General features: G+C 39.0%; 1 pseudogene; it reads left to right on the forward strand.

The window, feature by feature from the left end:
- Positions 1 to 624: 624 nt before the first annotated feature.
- Positions 625 to 27,921, forward strand: part of LOC110548370 (condensin complex subunit 1-like) — a 91,860-nt pseudogene continuing 64,563 nt past the window's right edge.

Raw genomic sequence — 27,921 nt, forward strand, 5'->3', positions numbered from 1 at the left:
GGACTACTGCAAGAACCAGAGTTTCCTCTGAGAAGCCCACATGTCCATTAATAGTAATCTGATGTGGTCTTTCAGTCCATATCACCACATTTGGAAATTTTTGAGGCACCCATATTCCCGGGACCTGTTCCAAGACTTACTGAGTCAGTCTTCTGGGTATGAGGCACAGAAGTCTGTGTTTAATGAGCTCTCCATTTCTTTTGAGGACCATTTTTATTTATTGCTCCTGGAGCTGTTTATTGATGGTTCTCTCCAGGTGGGTTTCTTCTGTGTGATTCAGAAGGAACTCAGATATACTCATGTGAGTCTCCACAGAAGCCAGGGCACAGGTAGATTTGATTCTACTTCCTAGGAAGAACTCCCTGCTCCATGGTCCTGAGAAGAATCCCTGTTTCTCTTCCTTAGCCAAATTAAAAATTGATGGATAGCTTTTGAACATTAACAGTCCACTTCCTGCTTTCTCCTTGGGTATCTGAATGCTAGTTTATTTCACTTTTGTGAGATGGAGTGTCCCTCTTCGGTCCAATGTTCTGGAGCCCTAGGAATCTCCCTATACAGTCCAGCCTAACCTTACATGTATGATCTTTCTTCCCCAATCTCCTGACGCTGACTGGGATTATAGTCATGGCCACCACACCCTGGTAAATGATTTAAGGTCAAAATAGTTACAAATTTTTTAATATTAGTGTATGAATCTGGGGTCCTTAATTTCCTTAAAGTTCTTTCAATACTCAGACTACACACTTGACTTATATCCTTCTTAGGTGTTCTATAAGCCAGGTACCATAACTGTATCCTTGGCTATTTTTCTAAGCATAGTTCATAGGACATGATTATTCCCTAAGAATAGTTTTTGGTTGTTGTTCTTTTGTTTGTTCCTTTGTTTGCCTTGCTTCGCATATGTATTTCTGTTTTTCTTGGAGCCATCTAAAAACCATTGTTTAAAATAATTGTAGACATGCTAATTAAGGGGGAAGTAATTTTTGGTTTCCTTCTACGTTCCCTCACTGTGATGGTTTTAATAAGAATGGCCTCTTACGCTCATAGATTTACTGCTTGGTCATTGGTGTGCAGTACTACTTGAGAGGGTTAAGAGATGCATCCTTTCAAGAGTAGCCACGGCTTTGTTGGTGTAGTCACTGGAGATGGGCTTTTGAGATTTTAGGAACCCAGGCTCAGTGGTGCTGTTTTTTCCTGCTATATAGCTCTTATTTTCCCTAGCACCATGTTTGCCTACCTGCTGCCAAGCTCTCTGCCATGACAGCAGACTTATCCTCTGAACTGTAAGCCAGGCCCAGATTAATGCTTTCCTTGATAGGAGTTGCTATGGTCATGGTGTCTCTTTATAGCAATAGAATATTAATTATGACATGCACTTTCTCATATGTGTACAGATCACCCTTTACCTAAGGCCATTTCTTCCTCCTCTATGCACAGCTTGCACACCAGGGATTTAACAAATTTATGGCTGACAAAACATGTCACTCAAATGTACTACTCTGTTTCCTAACCTCTTCTCCCAGAGCGATAGATACTTGGTGTCTCTACTATGTTAATGGAGTTAACTTCATTTTCCAACAATATTTTCACAGGATAGTACAGCCCTGAAGATATTTTTTTTGTTTCTTATAGTATTTTTCTTATTTATTTACTTATTTATTTATACTCTGTAAATATGAAGTAAATACTTAAGTGGCAGCATTTATAATGGTACCAATATATATGTGAATTAAAGTAACACAAGCGTTGTTCTAGCTTGCTTTGAATTGCTGTGACAAAGTCACCAGGACCAAAAGGACTTTAAGGAGGAAGGAATAAACTAGAACACATGCTTCTACATATTCTATATGTGCTGTTTTTTTTTTTTTTTTTTTTGAGAGAAATATCCCTTGTGTATGGTTCACTCATACCATACTCTTGTGGAGGGCTGTTCCTCAAGTTTTCCCATTTGGAAAATAATAAAGAACTTTTCCCTAAGAGAACTTTACTTATTGTTATCCATAACTCCAAGTAAATGAAGGGTCCCACTTGAGCCTGAGATTTTATACACAAAATATTTTAGATTAAAATAGTTGAATCAGGACCCCAGTCAGAGAAGTGAAGGGTGAGCAGTGTTGGGGTGTCCAGGTGAACCAGTGGGGGAAGGCTGTCTCCCCAAAACTTTGAATTCCATACGCCCTTACCTCCAGAGGAGCTGCTGAAAAGTGGAGATATCAATCAGTATGTTGTTCAGGAGGTATTACCTGTCAAGCATCTTCCATCTCAGCTTAAAGCATTCTGGTCGGCTTTCTAAACTTGGAGGACCCTCACCATACTGAAACACTCTGATACTACCTACCGCATTTTACATCACTTTCAAAGTATAGATCCTGGTCTCAAGGAAGATACCCTGTAATTCCTGATGAAAGTGGTGTCTGGCCACTCCCGGGAACTTTCATCCATCTTGGATGATGCAGCTCTGAGTCTGTCAGATAGAAGTGCCCACCTGAATGCCCTCAAACAAACTGTTCTGCTCTGATATCCCTCTTGGAGTCCGTTGAGAATACGACCAGCCAGACAAGCCTTGCTGACCTGGACACAAAAAAAGCCCAGGCCAAAGAAGCCCTTGGCTCTGATGGAGATGGAGAGGAGCAACCAGTTCTTCAGCTTTTACCACAGCTGTTTCAGGTGGACATTTGTCGCATGTGGGACCACTCAGTAATCGAAGTAGAATTTGTCAGTCTGTTTTTTGGCTATTGCTACCGACTTTTGGAGAATCACACCATTAGTCCCCAGAAAAACTGCCCCACCAGGAAGCCATAGCACACCTGGTTGGGGTGGCCTTGGTTCGTTTCTAACCATATGCTCAGTGCAACTATGAAGATCGTCCAGATGCTGCAGCACTCTGAACACCTGCCATCTGTCCTGGTGACAGCTGTGAGTCTGTGGGCAACCGAGTATGGAATGAAGAGCACAGTGGGAGAGATTGTAAGAGAGAGTCGACAGAAGTGTCCTCAGGAGCTGAGTCGAGACACAGTCGGGGCAAGGGCTTTGCAGGTTTCCTCGCTGAGCTAGCAGAGCGGATCCCAGCTGTCCTGATGTCCAGCATGTGCATTTTGCTAGGTCATCTGGGTGGAGAGAACTACATAATGTGCAATGCTGTGCTAACAGCAATGACTGAAATGGCTGCAGGCTCTAAAAGGTAACCAACTAGAGGAAGCAGCCTGAGAAACCAGAAATCAGTTCTTGGACATCTTGCAAGCTCAAGCTCATGGTCATGATGTCAACTCCTTTTTTTCGAAACTGTGTTTTGCAGCTCTTTACCATAATTGTCCAGCATAAGGCACTGCCTCTGACCCTTTTTCAGGCAATAGTGGCCTTTACAGTGGGAGACATCTGGCAGATAAGTCAAGTTGGTGCTAGTGTGTAAAAATGCCATTCAGCTGCTGGCCAGGTTTCTAGCCAGTAAATCCCCTTTCCTGCAACTTTAGTGATACTGACCTTGCTGGACCACTTCAGAAGGAGACCTAGAAACTACAAGAAGTGAGAGCCCAGAGGCAAACTACAGATGTGTCTGCAGCACTAGATCCAGAGGAGGAATGGAAAGCCATGTTGCCAGAACTGAAGTCTACCCTACAGCAACTTCTAAAGCCTCCCTAGGAAGAGGTAGATCAACAAACCCTGGAAACACAGACTACAGAAGAGGTGAAAAGGACGCATCCACCAACTGCTTGCCAAAGCTAGTTACAAGCAGACTCTTATTATGGAAGCCACCAGCCACTTCCAGCAAACTGAGCCCTTCAGCCACACAGACACAGAGGAGAACAACATCCTGAATCTCTTGGGAATTATCTTCAAAGGCCTAGCAGCTTCCACACAGGGGTCTCTTGGAGACGAGGTCCCAGGGCTGACTGGTAGTAGAAACACTCCCAATGTGTCTGAGCCTGAAAGATTACAGAAGAGTGAGATGGAGAAGCAGCAGATACTTCTGCAGTATCTGAAGGATACCTACAGCTTCTCCCAGAAGGTTACAGAGACCATTGGTATCATCAGCAAGATGATGTATGAAAACACAGCTACAGTGGTGCAGGAGGTGATTGGATTCTTTGTGATGGTATTGCAATTTGGGGTGCCTCAGTCCCTGTTTAGGGCATGCCCTATGCTGCCTCTCATCTGGTCTAAGGAGCCTGGTATCCTGGAACCAGCTGCTATGGGAACGGGCCATGGAGAAGGTTCCCTACTCTCCTCTGGAGTGCCTTTCTCTGTCATGGTTCTCGGCATGATGGCACTAGGAAAACCAGAAACTGTAGGAAGGAACTTAGATACTCCGGTGAAGATAGGGTTGGATGAGAAGTTTCCACAGGACTACAGGCTGGCCCAGCAGCTGTGCCTTGCCATTGCCAACATCCTGGAAAGGAGGAAGCCTTCCCTGGGTGAACGTCATCCTCCCTTTTGGCTGCCTCAGGATCACAGATTGTTTGAACAACTTCGGGAGATGGTCACAGAGGACTTTGCACACACAGATCCACTCTGGTCCCATTCAAAAGAGGTTGCAGTGACCCTGAACTACCAACTGGCAGACGGCCCTGAAGTGATCTGTGCCCAGATATTGCAACACTGCGCAAAACAAACCTTCAAGAAGCCTGAGAAGAATACCACTGAGGAAGGGGACTTCTACAGGGACTGTCTCCGTACTGCCCACATTCCTGCTGATGAACTTGCTGTCACTGGCTGGGGATGTGGCCTTACAGCAGATGGTACATTTGGAATGAGCAGTGAGTAGAGATCTGGGTAGGCGGTGAGCAGGAGCACAGGGCCTAGGCCCCCAAGGAGAAGAATACAAGCTCTGAAACTACTATGGATGAAGAACTGGGGCTGGTCTGGGACAATGCCGATGACGTGGAGGCAGAGCTGATCTGTAGCATCTGTGAGAAGAACCTGCTGGCTGACAGTCTGCTTTTATCTGCAACAACTCTGGCTCTATACAAAAGCCCACTGGGGATCTGGCTACCCACTTCCCTAACCTGGTGGATCCCTGGACTCCTCATCTGTACGCCCGCCTCTGGGACCCAGCTTAACAGGTGAGGAGGACAGCTGGGCTGGTGATGATGCACCTGAGCCTGAAGGAGACGGTCAAAGTGAAGCAGCAGGTGAGCGAGATGGCCGTGCTGCTCATCAACCCCGTGCATCAGATGGCTACCCTGGCCAAGAACTTCTTCAATGAGCTCTACCACAAGGGCGATGCAATCTGTAATCTTATACCATCAGTTGCCTGTCCGACCCAGAGAGCCGGGTGGAGGAGGAGCCCTTCCACACCATCATGAAGCAGCTCCTCTCCTGCTTCATCATGGACAAACAGACCAGGAGCTTGGTAGAAAAGCTGTGTCAGCGGTTCCGCACAGCCCAAACTGAGCAGAAATACCAGGATCTGGCCTAGTATGTCCCAGCTGCCCCTCACAGAGCGAGGCCTCTACAAGATGCTGGACGACTTTGACTACTTTGGAGATAAGCTCTGTTACATGAATCTGTCTTCAGTGTATTTATTTTTATTTTTTTTTTATTTTATTTTATTTTATTTTATTTTATTTTATTTTTTGTCAGTTGTAGGTCAACTGCATCGTGGGACCAAGCCTGAGGTCAAGGCCATAATACATGAATTTGAGCAGAAGCTTCGTGCCTGTCACACCGGAGTCATGGATGGAATAGAGGAGCTTGAAACTGGTAAGGAGGAAGCCAGAGAGCCCTGTCTGCTAAGAAACGCACTGTCTTAAGGCGGCAGGCTCTGACTTCTGTAGACTCAAACAATGACATTGTCACACCTAAGCCTCAACATGCCAACCAACGTTGTCCAAATATTCAGCAATGCAAGCCCAAGAAGAAAGCTGTCTTCTCAAGTGACAAGTCCAGTGAGGACGAACTTTCAGCGGAGGTGACAGGAAAACCACCTCACCTGCAGAGACACAGGTCCTAGGAGTGGCCTCTGCCTCTTCCTATCCCTGCTGTGCAGTGTGTCTCGTCAGATGATCTTGATTTCAATACGCCCTTTGCATAAATATCTGTTGCCTCCTTGTTTTTAACATGTAAATGGTCTTCGCATTCAAGGCTTTTCTCTTAGAGCCCATGTGACTACTGCTTCCACAACCAAGAGACAGTTGGCAATCCCTGTGTTCGCTAAGGAAGAAATGTTTTTATAGACGTTAAAAATATAAAAAGAGTTTAATCTATAATTTAATATGAAATCTAAAAAGAAGTGTGTGTGTGGCATATGCACAATGTATTAGGAGAGTTCATGCCCACATGCACATGTGTTGAAGCTAGAGGAAGACCTCAGGGTTCTGCATTATCACTCTCTGACTTAGGTCCATGATGCTTCATTCATTGCTCATTCAGCTAGCAAGGCCAAGCAATGTGCCTGGGGTGACAGATACACATGGTGGCCATTCCTACCTTAAAAGAATTGTTACGAAAGAGTCTATGGAAAAATACAATTTATAAAAGAAAGAAGATTTAGTGTATTTTAAATTGTCAATATTATACAAATAAACCTATTCAGTTGAAAAGGTGAAAGGAATAAAATAGAAGAATTTATAGAAGGTTTAATGTATGTGTGCAAGAGACAATGAACGCTACTTGGATAATTACATGCTTAAAGTTTCGACACTCTCGTCTCTTATTCTTACAAAATTTAGACACGTGGGTTCACCAGGGTATCAGGCCCACATGCTTTCTTCAGCTGCCAAGGTTAGATTGCTCACCTTCCCCTGGGAGGGCCTCTAGCTACTGTTTGGTTTCTACTTTTTAAAGTAGAAAATTGTTAAACGCTCCCTTTGCAAATGATGAAACCCTTTACATCTTGGTTCTGCTGTGACCCAGGGCGGGAGTGTGAACATTTAAAATGGAATGAGTCCTTGTACAATGCATGAGGAGACTCTGGTAGAACCTTGTCACTAGCCTTTTTTTTTTTTTTTTTTTTTTTTATGATCATGTCAGTGAGAATATTTCTTAAAAGCTGAGTTATTGCTTGAAAAAGACCTTTAGGACTATGAGCCTTCACTGACTAGTCATAAAATATTTTTATCGACTATTGCAATAACAAATTTTCTTCTCTCTCGAGGTGAAGTTTTTGCTCTTTAAATTTTCCGGGTTAAGATATTTGAGTTTATAATTATAAGCAGTTCAAATTTAAGGGTACTTCAGAGAGCTTCTTGTTCTTTTTCTCTGCTACATTGATATGAAAATAAAATCTCAGGAAAGATTGTGACAAATACAAGTCAAAGAAGGCCCCAGGGTACAGGCTTTCTGGTCCTAATTCTATGATTTGTTTGCCTGACAATTCTTACTAAGGGAGGACTGGGTATCTTCCTCATGAAAATGGAACACCGGAATGCTGGATTTTTTTTATATATTGTTGATTCTGTACAACAATATTATTAAAATTACTTGGCAGACTCAACAACAGCATTATAGCTGGTCACACTTAAGTGTAGATATCCAATTTCAAACTCCAGAAGTCCAAGTACATGGTCAGCTGCATTTATTCAATTGTTCAAGGAACAACTATACCCATCACTGCAGTGGCAATTCTTGATAGATTTTGGAGGGTTTTTATTAGAATAATTTGATTGGTGTGATAGTGTTTTCCACTTGAGGGGCTCTAGAAGCACGTGAGAAACCAACCTCTGTGAGAAGGATTATCTTCACCACGTTATTGTGGGATTAATTAGTAGTTAATCCTGTGTTAAGTGTGGAAAGCAGCAATCCCAGACTGTATAAAATATAGGACTTGACTGATCAGCAGGTAATCCTTACATTCTGCTTCTTAGCTGTGAGCTAGTATGGCCAGTTCCCTCAATCCCTTCTGAAATGGAACTTGAACACAGAGCCAAAATACCCTTCTCCCTTTAAGGTGCTTGGTCAGAGTATTTTATCAAAACAACAGTATGAGAAACTAAGATAATTGCTAATGTAAATTGTTACCAAGTGTCCAAATTTATGATACTGTATAGACTTAAAAACTCAGACGCTTCATACAACTTACCTTGATTAGGTTGTAGACAAACTCTGAAAGAAAATAATGATGTGTTTTATGGGATTAAAGACTAAGTGAAAAGACAGAAATAGCTGAGCACAGGACTCAGAATGGACTTACAACATCATGTGGCACTATCAGGTTTTTATTTTATCAGAATAAAAAAAGAGTTTTAGAAAATAGTTTTTAAAATACTTAACAAATAGTTCTTAAAATACAAATCTCTGTAATAAACACTTTAAAGTAAGGTGGCTATAAAATTATCCTCATCAAGAGGAGCATAAATATACTTTACAGTACAAATAAAAAATGTTGTGGCAACTATTATCTTTTCTGTAGTCATAAACAGAGACATGAAAATAGTCTTTTGTGTAGTAAATAATATTTCTTCACTTAAAAATAACTACACCCATTGAAGAAAAATGAGAACAAATATTTCTTTGTTGTTGTTGTGTGTGTGTGAAACTCATGTAAAATGTAATAGAAAATAAGTCATCTTTTCCACTAAAAGCAAACAAGAGTACTAGTTTTAAAAAAGTATTTTTTTGGGGGGGGCTACTGATACTTTTGAAAGGAACGTAGGTATTAACCACTTGATAGTATTAAGAACTGCAAGCTATAAAGTATGAAGAATATGCCAAGAAAAGTATTTAAATGGTTCAATAGACTGTTTATTTGGGAAACTCAAATGAATAATAATGTGAGTCTATCTATACCAAATTAACTACATTTTAGCTTGGGAATGATGTCTTAATAAATGTCTATACGCCGTAGGCCCAAGAATAATTCATTAAAATATTGTCATAGCATTAAATGTAAATAAAATAGTATAATAGGATTAAAAATCCATGTCAAGGACAGGGAAAATACCTTCGTGTGTAGACTACTTGCCTGGGGCTCATGAGGACCTGAATTCGGATCCTCGGGACCTATGTGAAAGGTTGGGCCTGGTGGTGCACTCTGGCAGAATCTCTGAGGGTAAGATCGGAGGTGGTCACAGGGGACCCTGGGCACTTTGTGTAGTTGTACGCCAGTGAGACCCTCTGCTTCAAACATATGGTGGAGGGGCCTCTGACCTCCATAGGTGTGCACCCACATGGGTACATACAGGCAGCTTTCTCATACATACACACACACTCACAAATGCTGTTAAAATTTCAGTGATTTTTTTTTTCTTTCTTTAGTATCAAAATAGGGTAAAGTTTATCAATAAATCTGGATATTGAAAAAGAAATTAGAAAGTGCTTATATATTGTTGAAATACTACAAATTATTAGGTTACTGCAAATGTAATTGTAGATTTTTAAATTTCTCATTGAATATGGGAATACAATCTTAGTAAATGCTGTTATGTTACTTATCACTTAAATGTACATTTTTCTTTCTTTTGCTAATGACTCATTACTTGTTTCTTTTATGATTATTTTATGCCATGGAAACAATACTAGAAAAAAAAGAAAGAAAGAAACTAGGAGTATTCATATGTTGTAAATTGGTCTTAAAGAAGTGGCATAACTTACAATATCAACAAGACATTTGTCCCAGGAACTGCTAACATAGAGTGTGGTAGCTAAAGGCATTTTACAAAGGGAGTTGAGAGATCTCTGAAGATGGGGAACATGGCCATCAGAAGTTGACAGTGGCCAATTCAGAACAATCATTAAGGCACATTTCCTTACAACTGCATAGCAATTTGCCAAAGAACTCATTTAATGATCCTTAGCATTTGAAGCAAACTAGAAAGGCGAAACAACTCAATATTTGTGTGCCTCATAAACTGATCATGTTTTTAATTGTCATTTTTAGCTGTCATCTTTTCTTCTCTGTGAAACCGTAAACCATGTGCCAGTCAGACTTGAACGTGCAATGAACAGTGGATTCTTTATGACAGCTGATGTCTCAGTAGTGGCACTGAAAAGTTCTTTAGCACCTTTCAAAGCCAAACTTGCCCCTTCTCCAAATGTCATCATCACAGGTTATCTGGCTGTCCACGATCCACTGAAGATCTGGAAAGTGTGCTATGCAAATCCATGAGATACACTAAAACAGAATTTTCTATAACATTCATCTACAATTAGACAATCAATGCTTCAGCGTTTGAGTGAATTTGGTTATGAAGTTTTTTTTTTCTTTATCCAACATTCATACCTGATATCTTTCCACCACAATGCCATTTTTTGTTTGTTTGTTTGTTTGTTTTCAGATAGCTCCACACTTTGTACAGGGAAAATGCTCCCACAGGCAATAGTATGTAACAGATGCTTTCGATCCAAAAGGACATGTGGTTTTGGGGGAGGGATTACAGAAATAAGCAACTTTGTTTATTGTTGGAAAAAGTATCTTGATTGTAATGATTTGTATCTTGATTGATGCAAGAGTGTTTTAACTAGATATAATAATTTACATTTCATGGCCTAAAGCTGCCTTTGTCTTTGCTCTAACCTAATAGTTTATAACCAAGAAAATTACACCTGTGTGATGATTAATCTTGAACTTCAACATGATTGGATTTAGAAGGACTTTGGAGACAGCAAAGAATATGGTCTATGTCCATTTGAAAAGGCATTTCTGGAGAGGACTGACTGAGAGAAGAGGGTTACCTGGAATGTGGATAGGAATATCAGTTCCTCTGGGGATACAGGGAAAGCATGCGAGGATAGGCTTTACTTCTGCTTCATGACTATGGTATTGTAAGTTGCTTTGTTCCACCAGGCCCTCCACACAAAAACAAACAGAAACCTTTGGAAATAAAATCTTTCCTCTTTTAATTGTTTGCTAGGTATTTTGTCAGAAGGATGGATGTGATACCTTAAAAGTTATGATAGAATGGTGTAATGTAGATACTTCTTTTAAAAATAGAAGTCTGATAGCAAGGAGGTTAAGGTATGATGGTGAAACAGGCTCTCTGAAAGTGTGGGACTATACTTGCTCCCTTAAGTAGTTTATGTCAGCTGCTCTGACAGCCTGATAAGAAAGGTAACAGTATTTTTCAAAACCTAATTTCTCTTTATCTCTATTTTTACTAATAATTAAGAAAGTATAAATATTAGAGAAAAGATAGATAGATAGATAGATAGATAGATAGATAGATAGATAGATAGATAGATGTCTAATTAGACCGACATTGAGGAATTTAATTGATATCTTTAGGTTGTGTCCCTGGTTATAGCTGGAACAGACTTTGGGATCACTTAGAAACATTTACATATTTTCACCTAAATATATTTTCCAATAATTAAGAAGATGATGTTTTACCTTAATATTTTAATCAAAAGTAATTGTTGAATAATCACTTTAAGTTGTTGGATAATGTGTGTGTGTTTAAGAATATGAAGAAATTTTTTTTATCTTGCTTACTTAACTAATATAAAATTTCTGCTTTCACTGTCTTAGCTATAGTCTCTGAGTTTTCGTAGCTAATAAACATCTGCTTTTGAAAGAAGTAACTATATAGTATAACCCCACAACAACTGTGTAGTGCCTTATATAAGTTTCATCATGTTGACTCTTCAGTTTTTGTATGTTTTACTTGAAGCCAGGAAATCAGGAGGGGGCAATGATGGTCTGAATGAGAAATTCCCCTCCCAGGCTCCTTAAAAACTTGGTCTCTAGTTGATGGTACTGGATACTTACAGAGCTTCTCAACCTATGAGTCACAACTCTTTTCAGGGTCACATACCAACTATCCTGCATAACAGATATTTATGTTATAATTCATAGGTGTAGCAAAATTACAGTTACAAAATAGCATCAAAATAATTTTATGGTGGGGGGGAGCACCTTAATATGAGGATCTGTATTAGATGGTTTCAGCATTCGGAAGGTTGAGACCCACTGCTTCGGGAGGTGCGGCCTTTCCAGAAGAAATATAGCACTGAGGGTAGGCTCCCCTTTTGTTCCCATTGCTTGCTGTGAATAACTGAAGAGATAGTCTTTCAGCTTCTTTTCCAACTGCCCACTACCATGCTTCCTCTGCCATTATGGACTTTCCTGGAAACTTAAGCCAAAATAATTTCTTTCTTCTATAAGTTACTTCTGTTCATGTTTCGTTGTTGTTGTTCTTTTTTTTTTTTTTTTTTAATTACAGCAACAGAAGTGTAACTAATAAAGGGTCCATTGACCGTTGTAGGAGATGCATCAAGGGAAATGGAATAGTAGAATAAAAATTAAAGTGAAAGGAAGAATATTGAGTAGAGAAAGGTCTAAGCAGGGAATAAGTACGGAAGGAAAACAACTACTGATTGGGAAATTTCCTTTGGGTTTACCAGCTTTCATACTACTATGAAGGTTGATGGGGGATAAAAGACATAAATGGTCTTATCCATTGAAGGACTCTGCATACCACAATATTGACCTTCCTTGTAAGATTGAAGCACTATTTGTGCTATAGTGACATACTATAAATACAGCCTTTATATTAGTTGTAAAGTAAAACATAAGTTATATTCAACACATTTTAGCTTTTTCTTTTTTGTTGTGTGAAGTGCTTGATAGTTTTTCTTTATAATAATTTTTATTTTTCCAGTGTAATTGAAATTAATAGTTTAGATAAAATAATTGAAAAAAGATGTCAGTTTCTCTATTTTAACCCATTAAAACCAGTGCCTTCAAGGTGAACTTTATTGCAGTTTTCAAGTGTTTGAAGGGCATGATTTTTCGATAAAAATATTTGTAGAAACCTATAAAAACAAACAGCTCTTTTCAACCTTTGATTTGCCTTTGTCATCACATGCTTTACACAAAATTTATGTTCAGTTTGACATTTATGCTGATACTGTAACACTCCCATTAGCACATTTACACAATTTAGAAATTACAAAAACTTTCTGTTTGTATTATTTTATAAAAAGATTCCCAGGCCATTACCTGTGGACGTAGTGAGTACTTCAATGAACAGAAGGGAGAGGTACCCTATGAATCATCTGTTCAGGTTCATTGCCCAATTTTTCACAGAATGTTAACTTCCTCCTATTTATTTGTAAGAAACCTGAACAAGCTGTTCATCCTTTGCTAGTCTGGCACAGTAATTGGACAGATGGGTCAAAGCCAAATGGCTTGAGTGCAAATCCTAATTCCACCATTTTCTAGTTGAAATAAGCATTAAGAGTTTTTTTTTTATTAACCTTATGCATTCTCCTAGCTAAAAAATAATGACAATAAAATTATCCATCTCTTTCTACCACTAGCAAAGATAGTTATCAAATATATGCAAACAGTCTGTCTTGATTTTTCTCTTCCTTGAAATAGAGTAATGAGGTCTTTTTATAATACTAAAATACAAATAAAATCGTTCACAAAGCGGGAGAGACAGCTCAGTTAGTGAAGAGCTTGATGCAAGAGCATGCTGACCAGAGTTTGGATTCCAGAATCCACATAAAAAACAGATGCAATGGAGGCATGCTCTAGTCTCAGAACTGGGAGGCAAAGACAGGAAAATTCCCGTGAGCTTGTTGGCCAGCCAATTTAGTTGAATTGACAAGCTTCTGTAGGAGACCAGTCGCAGAAAATACGATGGAGAAGAATTGAGGAAGGAAACATGTCCACTTCGCCTTTGCAAAGCCCTTTATCAATTTGACTTCTGACCCCCTCTATCAGAAATGTGTCAAATTCGATTGAGTTCAGCCATCAAATGTATTCCTGTCAAAGCCCTAATGGGATATAAGCTATAGAGGAAAATCAAACAACCGGTACAACTAGCAACACTTTTATTTCAAAAGGGCAAACTTCAATATTTATATAGCATTGCCAGAAAATTCTATAGTGCCTTTTGAGTAATCTCTTTCTTTTTCTACATCTAAGTTTCTGAAAGGTTTTTCTTCCTTATCTGTGAACTTTTTCTTTATGGCTCGTGATAAGTAATGTATCAAAATTGATAATAAGGGTTCACATTTAGGGCAATTGAAGGACTGCTCTTAATTCTACTGAATCTACTGTTAAAATAACTTGCTTTGTATTATGTTCGGCTTTCAAATTTTTAATTTCTAAGCACTTCATTATTGTCATGTTCTATAAATTATCGTCCCATGGTATGATGAAATTAAAAATTAAAATTGTACTTTACCCCAGAAAATTTCAGAGATACTGTACAAGGTGTCTAATATATGTTGTCCATTAACTTAGTGAATAAATATGAGATGCCTTCTTAGGGAGATAAATTAGATTTATATGTATTACAAGGACCAAAATATCAGTTGTCCTCTTAGCTTCTTTATTCCTCTTGCCTTTGTCTTTCAGGTGTGGTAGTTGGACAACCAGAAGGTCAATAATACCAGGCCTGAAGAATGAACAGTAATGTAAATTTCAGCTATTAGATATTACTTACTCAAAATTTATCAAAAAAGATCTTTAAGTAAACCTTGTATATTAGTTATTTTTCTGTTGCCAGGATAAACTTCCCTGACCAAACCAACTCAGACACAGAAGAGTTTATTTGGAGTTAAGGTTCCAGAAGGGGAAAAGTTCATCTTGACTGGAAATAAAATCTTATATTCTCAATTTTAAGCATGAAAGTGAACAGGAAGTGGGGTGAGATTATAAAGACTGAAAACCACACTTAGTAATGGACTTCTACCATCACGGTTCTACCTCCCATAACTTCCTCAAACATTGTCGTTGACTAAGGACCAAGTGTTTGAATACCTGAGCCTAGGCAAACATTTCTCACTCAAACCACACATTCCAATCCTTGGCCCCCATAGGCTTGACCTATCATAATACAAGATGCATTAAGTCCACCTTCAAAAACCCTCATGTCTTTCTCAGTTTCAACACTGTTTAAAAGCCTAAAGCCTCAAGTCTCTTCAAAGACTCAAGATGATTTCTTAATTGTAACTCCCTGTAAAAGCACAAAGCAAATTTCATACTTTTACATATTGTCAAGATAATGGTATTGAATGTGCACTACTTTTAAAATGGGAGAAATGAAGACAGCACAGTAAGAAGATACCATCCTAAACTAAGACCAGAACACAGCAGGGCAAATGCTAAATTCTGTAACTCATTATCCATTCTAAAGAGATTAGATGGCTTTTCCCCACCAGCTTTGTTGTCTGAAACATACATACATATCTTGAGCTGGTTCTACTTCTATACAGCATTTTTTGGCAAATGTCTTCTGCCTCAAGCGTCCTTTCACAGTTTCATGAAATTGAGTCTCATAACTTTCATGCAGAGAAACCAGTGCCATATGCTACCTGGCTTCAGAAGCTCTTTGACACCATGAAGAAAAAAAAGTCCCAAACCTTTTCCTCTTGCATCAGTTTTTACTCTAAAGCACACAGAGACAATATTGTCAACTTTGGGTGCTATCATGGGATGTACCCTTAGTCACTTGAACCACGTTAGCAGAAATTATTGTTTGAAATTGCTTTCTAGGAACAAAAACAACAACAAAACCTGTGGTCTCTGCAAAGTTTGAAGCTTATCTGGGTAGGGTCTTTTTCTGAGGAAACATTTCCCTGTATTCCTGTAGAGAGTAGTCTTCTCCTTAATGCCAACAATCTTCTTGACAATTACATCCTGTCTTCAAGCACTTGCCCTGAGTGTAAAATTAAGCTTCCTAATGCTCTGTGTTTCTCCAAACTTTACATTTTATGTGTCCTTTTTGTCCTATTTGATTTTTTTAATTTTAGACCAAAATAATTATTATCAATTATAACCATACCACAGACTCAACATTATGCAATGTTGACAGTTCTACAGCCATAAACATTAGTCTATTACTTTTAAATTTAGCCTTCTATAGGACTTAGGAAGAAATCAGCCAAATATTACATGAATGGCCTCTAGCCTGGTTGCTGTTAAAATCCCTGTTTACCTCTACAATAACATTCCACATTACTCTTGACACTACAGTGTTCTAGAATCCTACTAAAATGGATCATTAATCTCTACATACAACATTCAACCACTTCTGGCCTAAGTTCCAAAGTCTTCCACATTACTGCCAAAACAATGTGATCAGGTTCTTCATATCAACAACCCACTTCTGGTACCAAATTCTGTCATAGATTAGTTTTTCTTGTATTCTTTTTGTTGTTGTTGTTGTTAGTTCCTTTTATTTTATTTTTTAAAATCTTTATTAATTACACTTTATTCACTTTGTATCCCCCCTGTGGTTCCCTCCCTCCTCCCATCCCAATCCGAAACCTTCCTTCACCCTCTGCATGCATGCCCCTCCCCAAGTCCACTGATAGGGGAGGTCTTCTTTTCCTTCCTTCTGATCCTAGTCAATTAGGTCTCATCAGGAATGGCTGCATTGTCTTCTTCTGTGGCCTGGTAATGCTGCTTCCCCCTCAGGGGGAGGTAATTAAAGAGCAGGCCAATCAATTCATTTCAGAGACAGTTTCTGTTCCCATTACAATGGAACCCACTTGGATACTGAACTGCTATGGGCTACATCTGTACAGGAGTCTTAGGTTATCTCCATGCCTGGTACTTGATTGGAGTATCAGTCTCAGAAAAGACCCCTGTGCTCAGATTTTTTGGTTCTGTTGCTGTCCTTGTGGAGTTCCTGTCCTCTCCAGATCTTACTGTTTCCCACTTCTTTCATAAGATTCTATGCACTCTGCCCAAAGGTTGCCCATAAGTCTCAGCATCTTGTACTCTTAAATGCAATAACAACAACAACAACAACAACAAACAACTTTGAGAAAAAGGTGATCTGAATAAGAATAGCCACCATAGGCTCATATATTTGAATTCCTGGTTCCCAGTTAGAGTAAATACTTTGAAAGAATCATTATGTGTGCCATTGTTGGGGTAGATCTGGCCTAGCTGGAGGAGGTGTGTCATGTGGGGTGGTATTTGAAGTTTCAAAAAACAGGCCTATTATGTCTTTCTCTGTCTGACTGAATGTAGATTAGGATATAAACTCTCTGCTACTTCTCCAGAACCATCACCGTCTGCTTCTCCATGATGATTATGAACTAACCCTCTAAAACTGGTGGTAAGCCTCCGATTACACATCATCTTTTATAAGAGTTGCCTTGGACCTGATGCCTTTTCAAGGCAAGGAAAAATGGTTTAGTTGGTTTAAGATTAGGGTTAATGAGATAGGAAAGCCAAGGCAGGAATCTAGAGGCAAAAACTAAAGCAGAGACTGTGGAAGGATGCTGCTTACTGGCTTTCTCCTAATGGACTGCTCAATTTGCTTTCTTACACCACCATGGACCACTTTTGATCAGGGTTGTTGTTACCCATAGATACCTAAGTCAGCTACAAGTTTGTCCCTAAGCAGTTATTATGAACATTAGTAAAAAAGAAAAAAAAAACAAAATAAACATTTTATAGATTATACAAACAACAAAACCCACTATAGACCAATAAATGAAAAAGAGAGGTGTTTCAATTTAACACCATAGTTTTTGCTAAGAGAAATTTTTAAACTTCTATCCATAACGAAAACATACATTTTTAGTTTTAACAAATATATTGATTGGTTTTCACTTGTAAGAAACAAGAAATGCCTCATTCTCTTGCTACTGAAATGAATTTTAAAGCACAGGTTGACAAATCTTAACAATATGAATGGACTGGTGGGCATTTTTCTCTTTCAGTGGTGAATTCTAAAAAAAATGATTGCTTTGTCTCCATGTGTGATATGAGAAGTTAAGTCTGGCAGTATGGTTATCTGATATTTTGAGGTGAATCTTGACACTTACTTTTCAGCGAAATTCAGTGGCCTTTTCTATATGAATCATTCTGATCTTTATGTAACTTTTCCCCTTACAGCATTTTTCTTTTGTGAATATGAAAAGAATTGTAGGGTCTCAGTAGAATTGTCTTGTACAATATGCCTGTCCAATTTGATATATTGTGTCTTACAGTGGAGGGGGGGAAGAACCTAGATATTTCCTAGGTGAAATTATTTGTATTTTAAGAAGAATCACTTTCAATTTCATCTTGGAGAATAAACGTTTTAGTGAGGTCTTTGGGGTTCAAGATGAAAGACACATCAAAGGTGAACAGAAGAATCAATCAGGCTCCTCTGTAGTTATGGTTCACATACTGGTATCCCTGATTGTTGATCCTGTTTCTGTGGTGGATGGTGTGGAAGCGTTTGGAATTTATATATGAAAAATTTGTATTTGAGTCTTGACACCATTTTCCACACACAAGGTAAACTCCTTTATCCTCACTACATTTCTCATAGGCTTCTCTTTGAATCAGCATTTGGTTATGTATACAGAACATAAGGCGCTCAGGACTTTGGTTATGCATACAGAAACACAAACATATTCACTGGCATAATTACCCTCCTTATTACACATCTGAAAAATAAAACTTTAAAATATACAATCAACCTTTCCTCGTCTTCTCCTCAACTTTTATACATTGAGAAGTTAGAGTTAACTCATTGTTGAGATCTCGGCTGAAACACTTTCTTGTTTTGTTTTATTTACCAAGCTAGGTTAGGATACCCATTAGGTATTTCTATAATAGTTTATAGTTTTTTGAAAGACTATCAGAATTTCAGCTAATGTACAATCATCCTCTCCTATATCACTTTCAAGGTGATATCACAAAATTCTCTGGTTAGTTGAACAGTCTATCAGTCATGACTAAAGCATTTAGGAGCCGATAATAGATGTTTATGGAATCAGTGTACTTGGAAGGTTGATGATGGCTTTGTTTGCTCAAAGGTTGTAGAGTGAAGCCTCAACAAGTACTTACCTTTTACTTGCATCTCCTTTTCTATTATCTCATCTCGAATGTGGAAATTACTCCATTTTTTCACCTGAATATATAAATACATGCAGTAATCAACTAGACACACCACTGTTAAGCTCTATGAATATTAGTGATTCAGGGACTGACTCTATACATATTTCTATCTCATTTACATTCCTTGGAAGTCTTGCCATTTCTTTGTGTTTTCAGGTGCCAGTATAACTGAAAATATGAAAAAAATAGCATAACAGCCTAATTTTGAAACATTTCTTCCATTTCCAAGCCTTAAAAGTGAAGAGGAGCTTTCTTTTCTTTACCATCAAGAGCACCTCTAGCTATCTGCTTTAATGTATTTGTGGGCCACAAATACTTTCTAGGCAGACTTGACCTGGCTGTTGGCTAGTTCATTTAAAGCAGTTCTAAGAACATTCAGAATTTTTTAAATTGAAAATAAATTCTTCTCTTATCCTGACCACAGTTTCCCCTCTCCACTCCTTCAAGCTCCCTCTTACCTCTCCTTTTCCCCCAGTCTACCTCCCCTTCATTGTCCTTCAGAAAGGACCATGCCTCCAAGAGACAACAACCAAGCATGTCAAAACAAGATAGGATAAGACAAGGCGAAGCTATTTATATGGAGGCTAGATAGGCAACCAACAGGAGGAACAGACAAGAATAGGCAAAGCAATCAGAGACAAACCTGCTTCCACTATTAGAAGTCCTGTAAGAATGCCATGCTAACAGCTATAACATATATGCAGAGAACCTGGTTCAGACCTATGTGGGCCCTGTTCTTTCTGCTTCAGCCTATGTGAGTTCACATGAGCCCTGCATAGTTGATTCAGTAGGCTATGTTCTCCTGCTTTTCTTCATTCCCTCTGACTCCTACAATTTTTCCTCCATTTCTTCCAAGGGGTTCCTCATACTCCACTGATGGAGGCTTCTCTCTCTGCATGTTGTCTGGCTGGGTTTTTACATATGCACCCATCTGCTGCGAGAGGAATCCTCTCTGATGAGGACTGCAAAGGCACTGATTAATGAGTATAGCAGAATATAATTTGGAATCCTTTCATTGATTTTCTTTTATAGACTAGTCACATTTGGTTCTTCCTTAGCTCTCAGGGCTAACCAGTCTCCAGTTTTGGGCTATACAGCTAGTTCTGGTCATGGTTTCCCTCTCATGGTGTGGGCCTCAAGTTAAACCAGATATTACTTGGCCTCTCCCACCATTGCAAATGGGGCAGATTATAGCTCAAAGGTTTTGTGATTCTGTTAGTGTCTGGGTTTCTCTTTTGGTAGCCTTCAGAGTAACTCCCTGCATCAAAGGGACTAGAGTGTAGTGTCGAGGGCTCCATGCCGGAACCAGCTCTTCTTCTCTATGTTCAATCATCTGTGTGAAAGTTGTTCTCAGCAATGGAGTCCTGCTTCCAGTCTTTGGAAAGCAAACTTCTATTCTAGCATCAGCCTGGGTTGTTTGAAGATTTTTACAGGACCCCCTCAACAAAGTCGATTGAATACATCCCTGGCCCAACTTTAGAAGCCTTCTCTGTCTATAAAAAAATGTCCAGTTGAGACTCCATATCTTTCATTACAAGGATTCCTCATTGGGGTCACCCCCATTGATTCCAGGAAGTTTCCACTGGACTAGGTTTCCACACTACCCTCCAAATGACCCCAATTCCTACCCCTCTGGCTCTAATATTCTTTCCTTTTTCCTTTCCTTAGAATTCCCTGAGCTCTGAGAGGAAGGATTTGATGGAGACATCCCATCTAGAGATGTGTGTTCCAAAGTCTCTCTCTCCATCTGGCTGTGAGGAGTTTCCACATCTGTTCTTGTCTGCTTCTGGAGGAAGCTTCTCTGATGACTGGACAAGGCACTGTCCTATGAGTATAGCAGAATATCATTAGGATTCATTTTATTAATACTATATTTTTAGACCAGTAGCCTTTGGTTTTATTCTGGATCTATTGGTTCTCTAGTCTCTGGTTATTGGTTACTCAAGCAGGGTCAGGTATAGCTTTCTTCTTGTGGAGTAGGCCTTAAGTCAAATCATACATTGGTTGGCTACTCCCACAGTTCTGTGCTTCCATTGCCCTAGCATACGTTGTAAGGACAGAATGTAGGTCAAAGGCTTTGTAGCTGGGCTGGAGTTTATGTTTTTCTTTTTGGTAGCCTGCAGAGTATAGCCACACACCAAAGATATTAGAATATAGGGGAGACATGTAAGTACCATCTCAACTTCTTAATGTTCAATGAGTTGTGTGGATGTTAGCCTCAGCATTGGGACATGGTTTCATTTTGCAGAGAGAAATCCATTATCTTAGTAACAGCTAGGTTGTTTGGGGATTTTCATGGAATCTCTTTGGCCAACAACTCAACTGAATGCAACTTAATCCTTGGTATATAAATCCTTGTTTGGTGACAAGAGATGGCCAGTTGGGACTCCATACCTACCATTATTAGACTACATTAGGATCACCTTCATATATTTTAGGAAGTTGTCTCTCAATTACAGATGTCTCTCCTCTCATTCTTTTCCTCAACAATTTCTCCTTTTTTTCCTCTCCATGTGATCCTCTGTCCTATTCCTGTCCCTATCAACCCTCCTGTCCACCCAAACAATCCATTTTATTTCCCCTTTCAGGAAAATCTATGTGTTCCCTGATTAGTTCCTTCCTCTATACCTACCCTCTCTGGATCTATAGATTGTAGGTTGGTTATCATTTATTTGAAGGCGAATATCTATATATAAGTGAATATATACTACATTTATCTTCCTGGATCTCGGTTACCTCACTCAGAAATTTTATGCTGCCTTCCCCCAAAGACTTGAGTAGCTAGTGTTCACAGTTCCACCATTCTAGAAACCATATATCTGTAAGGGGAATGCATGTTGATATTCTAACTTCAGTGGAGTCATAGAAGAAAGTGAACTACAAGATGTCAAAATTGCTGAGACTATTAATTTAAACAAATCATTTTTTTAAAGAAGTAATCACATTTAATGGGAAAAATGAAAAAAAAATAGAAAATGAGTACATGGAGATAAATCTTCAGTGATGTTATTCTGTTTCCAAGATTCCAACAGGAAATACACACTGGGCATCTGGAGAATACAACCCCATAGACTTTTTACATTGTGCTTGTCACTAATTTTAATTTTGATGAATAACCTTTGAAAGAAATATAGCAACCATGGAGATTCCATATGTTAGATATACTCAATTTTTCTGCTAGATACAAGTAGCTAGCCAATAATAGTCATACATAAATGTATGGCAATAATTATAGAGTAATTAAGACTAGAACAGATGGGCATGCTCTGGTACCTAAATTCTATAGGTTTTAATTACTGAATCCTGCATTTAAAGGTACATAGTCTGTCAGAAGAGATAACTTAAGCAATATAAAGATAAAAGGGAACCACAATCTGAAAAAAAGTAATGAAATAAATTTAATTCTGTAAGGTAGGTTTTGACTCTGAAATGATAACATTGAAGTTTGATGATAATATTGACTATTTGAATAAATTATCTCTTATCAGCCCATAAATCTAGTTTTATAATTCTTATTCACAAAAGCAATGAAGATTTTAAGGAAAAAAAGGAATATTCCAACAACTTATTGCTAGCAGTGTTTTGGGTTCTGATTTTACACCCTTTTTGATATTATCCTGAGGAAAAAAGAAATAAAATTATAAGAAATCTGTCATTTTGTCTTTCTTTAAATACAGAAAATCCATCATTGAGGAAAAAGAAAGACATGGTGGGAGTGAGCTAGGAGTGGAAAAAATAAAGATTTAATATGGTTCAAAATCTTTTAAAAACCAGCTAGGCTTTTCACCATTGATTCTTAATGTGGCAATGGTTTCCATCCAGACAGGATTCACATAGATCAATCTAATCTATCTAATAATAAATCACCACAAAAAATTAGGTAGACTGCAATTGTTTGTTTTTATGTTGCCTTCTGGTTTTGTAATTCAAGGCTTCTTTTATTGTTATTATTTTTTTATAGTAAATGGTCTGTATCTGCAACAGAGAGCTCTTCTAAGCCTCATTTCTAACCATGGAAATCTGGGATCCCAAAAGCTTCTCTTCATTTTGAGCTACCTCTATTATCTACAGAAGAGACTGATATAGCCTCCTTTAAAACACTGTTTGCCTGCTTTCTCATCACTTTCCCCTGATGAAATTTCTCTACAAGGCCACAGGGGAGGAACATGAACTCAGTCCTCATGTGAACAGATGACCTGGAGTGTCTGTGTAGGGGGAATGTGCAGGGGATGCAGGAGAGGAAAGTGGTACTGGGAGAAGAGGAGAGAGGGGCCTATGAACAAGAAGTAAATTGAATTAATTAATTTAAAGAAACAAACTGACTTCCTGGAATTCTGTTAGACTGTTCTCCCATGCCCCAAAGCCAGATACACCACTCATAATCTATATCCTTTCATTTAGCCACCTCCAGTATTTTTAACACTGATTCCTACCAATTCTCTGTGTTCTCACCTAAGGATATTACAAGAATGTATCTGAGTTGATTGTTCAATACTCAGATAGTTAAAGAACTGCAAAGTGTTTTTATTTTCTAACCTGCTGTCTTGATTTTTTTATATTTGCTCTAAATCCTGTTTTTCAGAGCAAGCACTGTCTTTTTAATCTCAATTTAATTCTAGACATATACAAAAACCCACTCTCTGTTTCAAGGTCTGCCTGGGTATCTCTGCACCATATTGCTGTGTATTATTATTCCTGGGGAAATGTGAACAAACATTTATTCTCCCCAGTCAGGTAACTAGCAACAAACCAAAGTATGGATGCTACCAAAGTCAAATTTGGTGAACCAATGAGTTTTATTGGAGTAAATGGCATTTAATAGGGTTAGAATATGAATGAGGCATTACTTGCAAGAGCAGAGATTACTCAAAGACAGCTGCATTGCCAGAGCTGAACCCAGGCATAGGTGATGAAAGCTAGAAATTTAATGTATTTATTATTTAATGAATTGCATAGCCATTAAGCAGCTCAATAGTTTGGAAGCTGTCCCTTCCAGGTAGCTCAACTGGCCTGAGAATCTTCTAAGCAGCTTGCTCACTTTGTTTTTTTTTTTTTTTTTTTTTTTTTTCTTGGCAGTTTAGCTTGTTTCTGCTTCTTCCAGGCTCCTGGTCTGGTCAGAGCCTCTTCTGGGCAGCTTGTCTGAGGATGTCTTTCAGCAGTTCTTATTTTTCTTAATTATCACTGCTTATTTATCTTTGGGAATTTAAGGGGGCTACTGAATCTGATCCATTTCAGAGACTATCTGAAGTTATTTTGTGTTGTTTACTTCCTGAACTTAATGAATTTTACCAGCCCCTTTGAGCAGTGGTTCTCAAACTGGGGGTCATGACGCCTTTGGCAAACTCTCTGTTTTCAAAAATATTTATACCATGACCCATAACAGTAGCAAAATTACAGTTAAAAAGTAGCAACGAAATGGTTGGAGATCACCACAACAGGAGGAACTGGAGTAAAGGGTATAAAAGGAAAGTTAAGAACCACTTATTGAGAACATAACTTTTTTCCACCTTCCTGTAAACATCCTGTCTTAAGAGAATGAGGGGGTGAGCATGTGATTCTATTTCATAAAAAAGAAAACAATAAAAAAATCCTATTAAATTAAATTGTTTCACTTTTGCATGTTACAACCTGTAAGCATCCTAAGGAGCTTTTCCCTTATCTGCTACATAACGTACTTTTACAAGTCAGAAGACTTCAACTTTTCTCTTCCTACTTAGGGAAGGATTCAGTTTTGACAATAATTGAGAAATGCCCTTCTGACATAAACAGCAGGGCCATTGTTTTTTCCATTTGTCTTCAGTGTTACAGTCTCTAGCAACAACTTCCCTGGTACTGTTTTATGTATTAGCTACTCATTCTTTGTAATAAGACACTCCAAAGTGTAGTGTCTAAGAAAACAAAACAAAACAAAACCAGAAAATTGTTTAATTTGTTCAGCCAGGCAATATTTTTGTTTTTGTTCTTGAGACAAGGTTTCTCTGGATAGCCTTGGCTATCCCGAAACTCACTCTTTAGAGTAGGCCGGCTTCGAACTCACAGAGATCTGCCTGCCTCTGCTGGTATTATAGGCATGTGCCACCATACCTGGCTTTTTATTTCCTAATACAGCTAATGTTGGTATTATTTGTCTTTGCATTCAACGTTATTACCCATGAATAGGGACTATATTAGAAATAGATAAACTATATACTTTCTGTTTTCTGTACAGCAATTGGGTCCAATAAAGTGCAATAGAGTTAGCATGTCACAAAACAAGTTACAAAATACAAAATAAGAATGAAGTTTAGTAATATTTAGTAAAAGGAAAAAGATTTATACAATCTGAGAGAAACCACAAGGAGAAAACAAGAAACAGGACAAGAGCCTATCACAGAGGGCCTCTGAAAGACTCTACCCAGCAGTGTATAAAAGCAGATGCTGAGACTCATAACCAAAGTTTGGGCAGAATGCAGGGAATCATATGAGAAAAGGTCTGGAGAGGATAGGAGCTCTACAAGGAGAGCAACAGAACCAAAATATCTGGGCATAAGGGTCTTTTCTGAGACTGATACTCAAACCAAAGACCATTCATGGGGATAACTTAGAACCCCTGCTCAAATGTAGCCCATGGCAGCTCAGTATCCAAGTGAGTTCTCTAGTAAGGGGAACAGAGACGGTCTCTGACATGAATTCAGTGGCTGGCTCTTTGATCACCTCCATATGAGGGGGGAGCAGCCTTGCCAGGCTACAGAGGAAGACTATGAAAGACAGTCCTGATGAGACCTGATAGACTAGAGGAAGACAATGCAGCCAGTCCTGATGAGACCTGATAAGCTAGGGTCAGAGGGAAGGGGAGGAAGACCTCACCTATCAGTGGACTTGGAGAGGGACATGTGAGGAGAAGAAGGAGGGAGGAAGGGATTGGGAGGAAATGAGGGAGGGGGCTACAGCTGGGATACAAAGTGAATAAACTGTAATTAATATAAAAAATAAAATGTAATTAAAAAGATTGAAGTTTAAATTTTATAATCATTAAAATTAAACACATGAAAACCATATAAATATGCACAGTACTTCTTACCTCTTTGCTTTTAGTTCTCATTTTTTTATTACCTATGGTCTATTTTTTTATTGTGTAAGTTTATTTATCTATTCATTTTACAGCCCGATCATAACCCTCTCCCTTCTCTCCTTCTGGTCCCACCCTCCTACCATTTTCCCCCTATTATACCTTACCTTCTCTTCAGAAAAGGGGAGCCCACACCCCCTACCAACCCTCACAACTGAGCTTATCTTCGTCTGCTGTGGCCAGGCAAGGTCTCCCCACCAGGGGGAAGTGATTGTAAAGTATGCAAGTGAGTTCATTTCAAAGACAGTATCTGCTCCACTTACTAGGACCCCCACATGGAGCTGCCTATCAGCTACATATGTGTAGAGGGGCTAGGACCAGTCCATTATGGTCCTTAGTTGGTCCTTCAGTCTCAGTAAGCACCCCTGGGTCCAGGCTAGCTGTATCTCTTGGTCTTGTAGAGTTCTTGTTCCCTCCTTGTCCTTCCCTTCTCTTCCCATCTCTCCAAACGACTCTTCCACCAGGCTCCCTGTGTTCTACCTAATGTTGGGCTGTGAATCTCAACCCACTGCTGATGGAGCCTCTCAGAGGACAGCTATGCTAAATCTCCCATCTCTAAGCATAGTATCATTAATAGTGTCAGAGGTTGCCTCTCTACTATAGTGTAGATTTCAGGTTTGGCCAGGCATTGATTGGACATTCCCTCAATCTCTACTCTCTCTTTATCCCAGCGTATTTGTATCCAGAGTAACTTTTGGGTCAAATGTTTTGTGGGTAAGTTGGTGCTCTCCTCCCTCCACTAAAGTCCTGTCTGACAAGAAGGGGCCTCTTCAGTCTCCACTAGCTACCACCCCTCCCCAGCCAGGCAATCTTGCACTATTTTTTTTTTTTCAGGTATGTGGACACTTTAATTGAAGTGGGCATTTCCAAGGTACTTCAGCTACATATCTGATAGTCTTTTCTACTGGGCTTCTTGTCATTCTGTAGCCACAAATTGCTTTTCATAATGAATGGTTCATTCCAAATAATAGAGAAAAGTAATTCAGTCACTTAAGAACTAGCGTAATTGCTCAACACATTATTTTGCACATATTTTGTTGTTAATTCTAATCTCAAAGTTCCAAAATTGCAAAGTAGAGAAATAGTCAAACATAAGAAACAAAGAAATGATAACATACAGTCAAAACTATGGATTCTAGATGTGTAATTTTCTAAGAATACCATCAAACATAGAGAAAAAAGACTAAGAAAAGGCCCTTGAGCCCAAATTGTAAAGTATACAACAAGGACATTTATTCACCATGTTCATAGCAGCTTTATTTGTAATAGCCAGAACCTGGAAACAACCCAGATGTTCCTCAACTGAGGAATGGATACAGAAATTGTGGTAATTTACACAATGGAATATAACTCAGCAATTAAAAACAAGGAAATCAGGAAATCTTCAGGCAAATGGATGGAACTAAAAAAGATCATCCTGAGTGAGGTATCCCAGAAGTAGAAAGACACACAGGGTATATACTCACTTATAAGTGGATATTAGATATACAATATAGGATAAACATACTAAAATCTGTACAGCTAAAGAAGCTAAGCAAGAAGGAGGACCCTGGGTAAGATGCTCAAACCTCATTCAGAAAGGCAAATGGAATGACATCGGAAAAGGTGAAAATAAGGAATAGGGCAGGAGCCTACCACACAGGGCCTCTGAAAGACACTACCTAGCAGGGTATTAAAGCAGATGCTGAGACTCAGCTAAACTTTGGGCAGAGTGCAGGGAGTCTTATGAAAGAAGGGGAAGATAGAAAGACCTGGAAGGGTGTGGAGCTCCATAAGGAGAACAACAGAACCAAAAAATCTGGGGCCTAGGGGTCTTTTCTAAGACTAATACTCCAACTAAGGAACATTCATGGAGATAACCTACAACCCCTGCACAGCGGTAGCCCATGGCAGCTCAGTCTCCAAATGCACTCACTAATAAAGGGAACAGGGACTGTCTCTGACATGAACTCATGGGCTGGCTCTTTGATCACCCCTCCCTGAGCGGGGAGCAGCCTTACCAGGCCAAAGAGGAAGACTATGAAAGACAGTCCTGATGAGACCTGATAGGCTAGAGTCAGATGGAAGGGGAGGAGGTCCT

The sequence above is a fragment of the Meriones unguiculatus genome, chromosome 6 (assembly GCF_030254825.1).
Source record: "Meriones unguiculatus strain TT.TT164.6M chromosome 6, Bangor_MerUng_6.1, whole genome shotgun sequence".
Lineage (NCBI taxonomy): Eukaryota > Metazoa > Chordata > Mammalia > Rodentia > Muridae > Meriones > Meriones unguiculatus.